At 51.3% G+C, this 6,000-nt stretch overlaps 1 protein-coding gene across 1 annotated transcript in view; it reads left to right on the top strand.

Annotated features, from left to right (window-relative positions):
- The window catches only part of LOC141116514 (uncharacterized), a 70,895-nt gene that overhangs the window by 2,373 nt on the left and 62,522 nt on the right, over nt 1-6,000 (top strand). The window contains exon 2 of the mRNA XM_073608900.1: nt 1,182-1,263. The gene's annotated coding sequence lies outside the window, so the exon portion shown is untranslated. The remainder of the gene's footprint in view (nt 1-1,181; nt 1,264-6,000) is intronic.

Genomic DNA, 6,000 nt, shown 5'->3' with positions numbered 1-6,000 from the left:
GAGAGGAGTAATGGTAATAATAGGGGGTAGGGATAGAAGGAGTAATGGTAACAATAGGGGGTAGGGATGAGAGGAGTAATGGTAACAATAGGGGGTAGGGATGAGAGGAGTAATGGTAATAATAGGAGGTAGGGATAGAAGGAGTAATGGTAACAATAGGGGGTAGGGATGGAAGGCGTAATGGTAATAATAGGGGGTAGTTGTGGTGATAGGGGTAGAGGTAAGAAGAGTAGTTTATTGGGGTGCTAGTAATAGAGCTTGTAGCATTAGAGGTAGAGCTGGTAGTGATGGAGGTTGGGTTTGTAATGATAGAGGTAGTAAGGGTGCTACTGGTACTGATAGAGGTCATTATAGTATAGTGGTAGTGATAGGAGTAGGGTTGTAAATAGTGATAAGGCTGTTTGTGGTTGTAGGGGTGGAAGGAGTAGTGGTAGTAATAGGGGTAGTGATGGAGGTTAGGGTCATAATTGTAGAAGTGATAGTGATAAGGGTGAGGGTGGAAATAGTAGTAGGGGTCATAATGATAGGGGTAAGATTGTATTGGTGAGGGTCATAATGGTTGGGGGGTGGAAGGAGTTGGGGTGATAGGGATAAAGGTGGAAGGAGTAGTTATTGGGGTGCTAGTAATAGAGGTAGAGCTGATAATGATGGAGGTTGGGGTTGTAATGATAGAGGTAGTAAGGGTGATGGTGGTACTGATAGAGGTCATTATACTATAGGGGTAGTGATAGGGGGTAGGGTTTGAAATAATAGGGCTGTTAATGGTTGCAGGAAAGACATTTGCACGATTCTCTCATCAACACAGAATGTGCTGACAGGGGAATCCCTCCCACCCAGACATTGTATTCTCCCAGCGGGGGAAGCCGCCCCCTCCGGGAGAAGACTGTGATTACTGCTAGCGGCTATAGCCTAGATCTGGCAGGCTGGTTGCACCCAAGTTGATCGATCTGTCATCTTGGGTACATTCAACCTGCCCACAAACGATTCGAATCTCGGCCGGTTCAGCAGGATGGACTGGAGCTGTCTATGGCCGGCCTTAGGTCTAATCTTCTGTCTATTGACATTTGTGTAAATGTAATGACCTGCATACACTGTACATGATTGGTAATATTTTTCCTCAATGACTGAACACACTCCAGGGTTTTATTTACATTCACATTCTGGTTTTATTTTTTTACCAGGGACAGGGTCGCTTTAAAGGTACTTTCTGGACAAAATTGAAAAATCAAACCTTGAGCAGCATATAGACAGCACAGATACTCCGTAAGTAGCTCTTTTTCTACCTGGGTGTTGTAGTGCACCAGTCCGCTCCACTCTCTGTCTCTAATATAGTGACCCAAAAACACAAAGTGACTTTCATCTAGGTGCTGCCTCTCCATAAAAGAATCATGTGAATGCGGGTACAAGCATATATATTTTATTAACACGTATACAATGTTTTCAAAGTTTAAAATGCCAAACACTGAAACAAGAATGTTGGCTATTACCATTGATACAACAGTAGTATTTGTATTACACAACCCAAATGACCAGCCCACAACTACTGTATATAATATAAAGTCATTTGCAATAGGGCTGAAACTATTAATCGATATTATCGATAATGAAAATCGTTGTCAACGATTTTCATTATCGATTAGTTGGTCCGCACCTTTCTTCTGTCAGTCCGTTTAAATAAATCCTCCCTCCTGTGTCCTCGGCGCCGCCGTTTGTGACCAGGCACGTCTGCGCCGCCGCATGTACGCGGCACGCCTCTCCTCCTGCTCACTGACGTCATCCCCACTGATCTTCTCAGCCCCGCCCGCTGCCTCGAGAGAACAGAGAGGCGAAGGCGAGAAGCCACGAGGAGAGCCGAGCTGCCGAGTCGCACATTCATTGTGAAAGGTAGCGGCTAATAAACACATTAAAAAAACATAGGAGGAGCCAGTGACAAGCTTTGCCATTACGAGGTACAAGAACAGCCGCAGCAGCAGCTCTGGGGGAGTCACGCTGTCAGTGTCTTGACTGTTTAACATTTATGCCTAAACACTTGCAGGCTATGTGAGTGTATCTTTTTGTGGTTATCTCTCTGCTGTGTTCCTTATCTGATCATTGGCAATGGTGTCTTTATTTTCTCTTCACATGAATCTTTAAATTGAGATGATAAGAAAGTGAAACCAAGGGGAAAAGATACTTTGAAGCTATTTATGTTTGTGAGGTTAACTATCAGGCTGAATACCAACTTTACTGAGCTTAACCCTTTCACTGCATTTGCCATTGGACTAATGGGTGAATATTGATAGAGGAATATTCCATTTTTTTTAAATTGCTTTCCTCCTCTTCCTCCCAGTCAGTTTTTTTTTTTAAATGTTTGCAACCTATCACATTTTATTTTTAAATGATTTAATATTATCATGCACTATTCACTAAAGTGGTAGTTGGCGATTATTGGAATTATCACATTCTCACTAATCATATTTCTGGAAAACTAATTATAGAATTTTTTTTTTTTTTTTTGATGTTTGGATTTGTGCATAGTATATTATAATTATAGTGGTTATCACACAAGTTGATAGTTTAAATTGGAGTGCATCAATATATTTTTTATTAACATTAAAAACAGTACATTTTTATGACCAGTGCCCCATCATTGGTGTTTCGGGGGGTGGCTGCCTGGAATAGTAGTGCCCCATCATTGGTTTTCCTGGGAGGGAAGGGAATAGACATAGTGCCCCATTGGTGTTCCTGACAGGGGGGGGATAGTGCCCCATTGGTGTTCCTGGGATGGGGGGAATAGTGTCCCATTGGTGTTCCTGGGAGGGGCGGGGGATAGTGCCCCATCATTGGTGTTCCCGGGAGGAATAGCTCCCGTCATTGGTGTTCCGGGTGGAATAGCACCCCGTCATTGGTGTCCCCGGGAGGAATAGCACCCCGTCATTGGTGTCCCCGGGAGGAATAGCACCCCGTCATTGGTGTCCCCAGGAGGAATAGCACCCCGTCATTGGTGTCCCCGGGAGGAATAGCACCCCGTCATTGGTGTCCCCGGGAGGAATAGCACCCCGTCATTGGTGTCCCCGGGAGGAATAGCACCCCGTCATTGGTGTCCCCGGGAGGAATAGCACCCCGTCATTGGTGTCCCCGGGAGGAATAGCACCCCGTCATTGGTGTCCCCGGGAGGAATAGCACCCCGTCATTGGTGTCCCCGGGAGGAATAGCACCCCGTCATTGGTGTCCCCGGGAGGAATAGCACCCCGTCATTGGTGTCCCCGGGAGGAATAGCACCCCGTCATTGGTGTCCCCGGGAGGAATAGCGGCCCGTCATTGGTGTCCCCGGGACGAATAGCAAAAATGGCACATTACGATTTTTTTTATGATTTTATCCGATTAATCAAAAAAATAATCGGCCGATTAATCGATTATGAAAATAATCGTTAGTTGCAGCCCTAATTTGCAATAATATACAGTAACATCTGATTAACAGGTAGTGAGTTGATACGTTGATTGTAGACGTGGTGTCAGCTCTACGCATTTCGCTTCATCTGGAGAAATTAGGTCATAGTGATCCACCAGTGGGGAAGGACCCACACAATTCTCCCACACCAAAATGGAGACCTAGGCCTGAATTTGCACATATCAGGTAGCTGTATATATATTGAGAGTAGGGCTGGGAGATTTTCTTAAAAAAAAAAAAATCTTCGATTCTCTTAAAATAAATCTTCGATTCTCTTAAAAAAAACTCGATTCACGATTCGAATCGAGTTTTTTTTTTTTTTTCTTTGGAAACCGCGCCGATCCTGAGGTGCTGCGGGCATGAGCTTTTAGGTGAGTCCGCGGCGTCCAACCTCGCAGACTAGGCCGAAGCCGCGTCCTCACCTAAAAACTCCTTGCCCGCAGCTCTTCAGGCCCGGCGCGGTGTCAGCGCCGGTCCGGAGGCGCTGCGGGCATGAGTTTTTAGGCGAGGCCGCGGCTTCGGCCTAGTCTGCGGCGTCTGGCCGTCGCCGCGGACTAGGCCGAAGCTGCGGCCTCGCCTAAAAACTCATGCCCGCAGCGCCTCGGGACCGGCACGGTGAAAAAAAAAAAATCTAAAAAAATCAATTTGCTTAAATTTTGAATCGATTTGACCTCTCAACTCGATTCAAGATTTAAATCGATTTTTTTCCCAGCCCTAATTGAGAGTCAATCATCTAGAACAGCGGTCTCCAAGCTGCAGCCCTTTGCTGCTTGTGTTTATCCGACTCTTGGGACATTATTCCTCCCCCTGACACCAACGATGGGTGACCGACTACTCCTTCCCCTGACACCAACGATGGGCGACTGGCTATTCCTTCCTCTGACACCAACGATGGGTGACCGACTATTCCTCCCCCTGACACCAACAATGGGCGACTGACTATTCCTCCCCCTGACACTACGATGGGCGGACTGACTATTCCTCCACCTGACACCAACAATGGGCGACTGACTATTCCTCCCCCTGACACTACGATGGGCGAACTGACTATTCCTCCCCCTGACACCAACAATGGGCGACTGACTATTCCTCCCCCTGACACTACGATGGGCGGACTGACTATTCCTCCACCTGACACCAACAATGGGCGACTGACTATTCCTCCCCCTGACACTACGATGGGCGAACTGACTATTCCTCCCCCTGACACCAACGATGGGCGACTGACTATTCCTCCCCCTGACGCCAACGATGGGCGACCGTCCATTCCTCCCCCTGACGCCAACGATGGGCGACCGTCTCTTCCTCCCCCCTAACGCCAGCGATGGGCGACCGTCTCTTCCTCCCCCCTAACGCCAGCGATGGGCGACCGTCTCTTCCTCCCCCCTAACGCCAGCGATGGGCGACCGTCTCTTCCTCCCCCCTAACGCCAGCGATGGGCGACCGTCTCTTCCTCCCCCCTAACGCCAGCGATGGGCGACCGTCTCTTCCTCCCCCCTAACGCCAGCGATGGGCGACCGTCTCTTCCTCCCCCCTAACGCCAGCGATGGGCGACCGTCTCTTCCTCCCCCCTAACGCCAGCGATGGGCGACCGTCTCTTCCTCCCCCCTAACGCCAGCGATGGGCGACCGTCTCTTCCTCCCCCCTAACGCCAGCGATGGGCGACCGTCTCTTCCTCCCCCCTAACGCCAGCGATGGGCGACCGTCTCTTCCTCCCCCCTAACGCCAGCGATGGGCGACCGTCTCTTCCTCCCCCCTAACGCCAGCGATGGGCGACCGTCTCTTCCTCCCCCCTAACGCCAGCGATGGGCGACCGTCTCTTCCTCCCCCCTAACGCCAGCGATGGGCGACCGTCTCTTCCTCCCCCCTAACGCCAGCGATGGGCGACCGTCTCTTCCTCCCCCCTAACGCCAGCGATGGGCGACCGTCTCTTCCTCCCCCCTAACGCCAGCGATGGGCGACCGTCTCTTCCTCCCCCCTAACGCCAGCGATGGGCGACCGTCTCTTCCTCCCCCCTAACGCCAGCGATGGGCGACCGTCTCTTCCTCCCCCCTAACGCCAGCGATGGGCGACCGTCTCTTCCTCCCCCCTAACGCCAGCGATGGGCGACCGTCTCTTCCTCCCCCTAACGCCAGCGATGGGCGACCGTCTCTTCCTCCCCCCTAACGCCAGCGATGGGCGACCGTCTCTTCCTCCCCCCTAACGCCAGCGATGGGCGACCGTCTCTTCCTCCCCCCTAACGCCAGCGATGGGCGACCGTCTCTTCCTCCCCCCTAACGCCAGCGATGGGCGACCGTCTCTTCCTCCCCCCTAACGCCAGCGATGGGCGACCGTCTCTTCCTCCCCCCTAACGCCAGCGATGGGCGACCGTCTCTTCCTCCCCCCTAACGCCAGCGATGGGCGACCGTCTCTTCCTCCCCCCTAACGCCAGCGATGGGCGACCGTCTCTTCCTCCCCCCTAACGCCAGCGATGGGCGACCGTCTCTTCCTCCCCCCTAACGCCAGCGATGGGCGACCGTCTCTTCCTCCCCCCTAACGCCAGCGATGGGCGACCGTCTCTTCCTCCCCCC

This window comes from Aquarana catesbeiana, linkage group LG13 (assembly GCF_042186555.1).
Source record: "Aquarana catesbeiana isolate 2022-GZ linkage group LG13, ASM4218655v1, whole genome shotgun sequence".
NCBI classification, from domain to species: Eukaryota; Metazoa; Chordata; class Amphibia; order Anura; family Ranidae; genus Aquarana; species Aquarana catesbeiana.
Note: the sequence above shows the minus strand (reverse complement) of the source record. Positions and strands in the feature narration are given on the sequence as shown.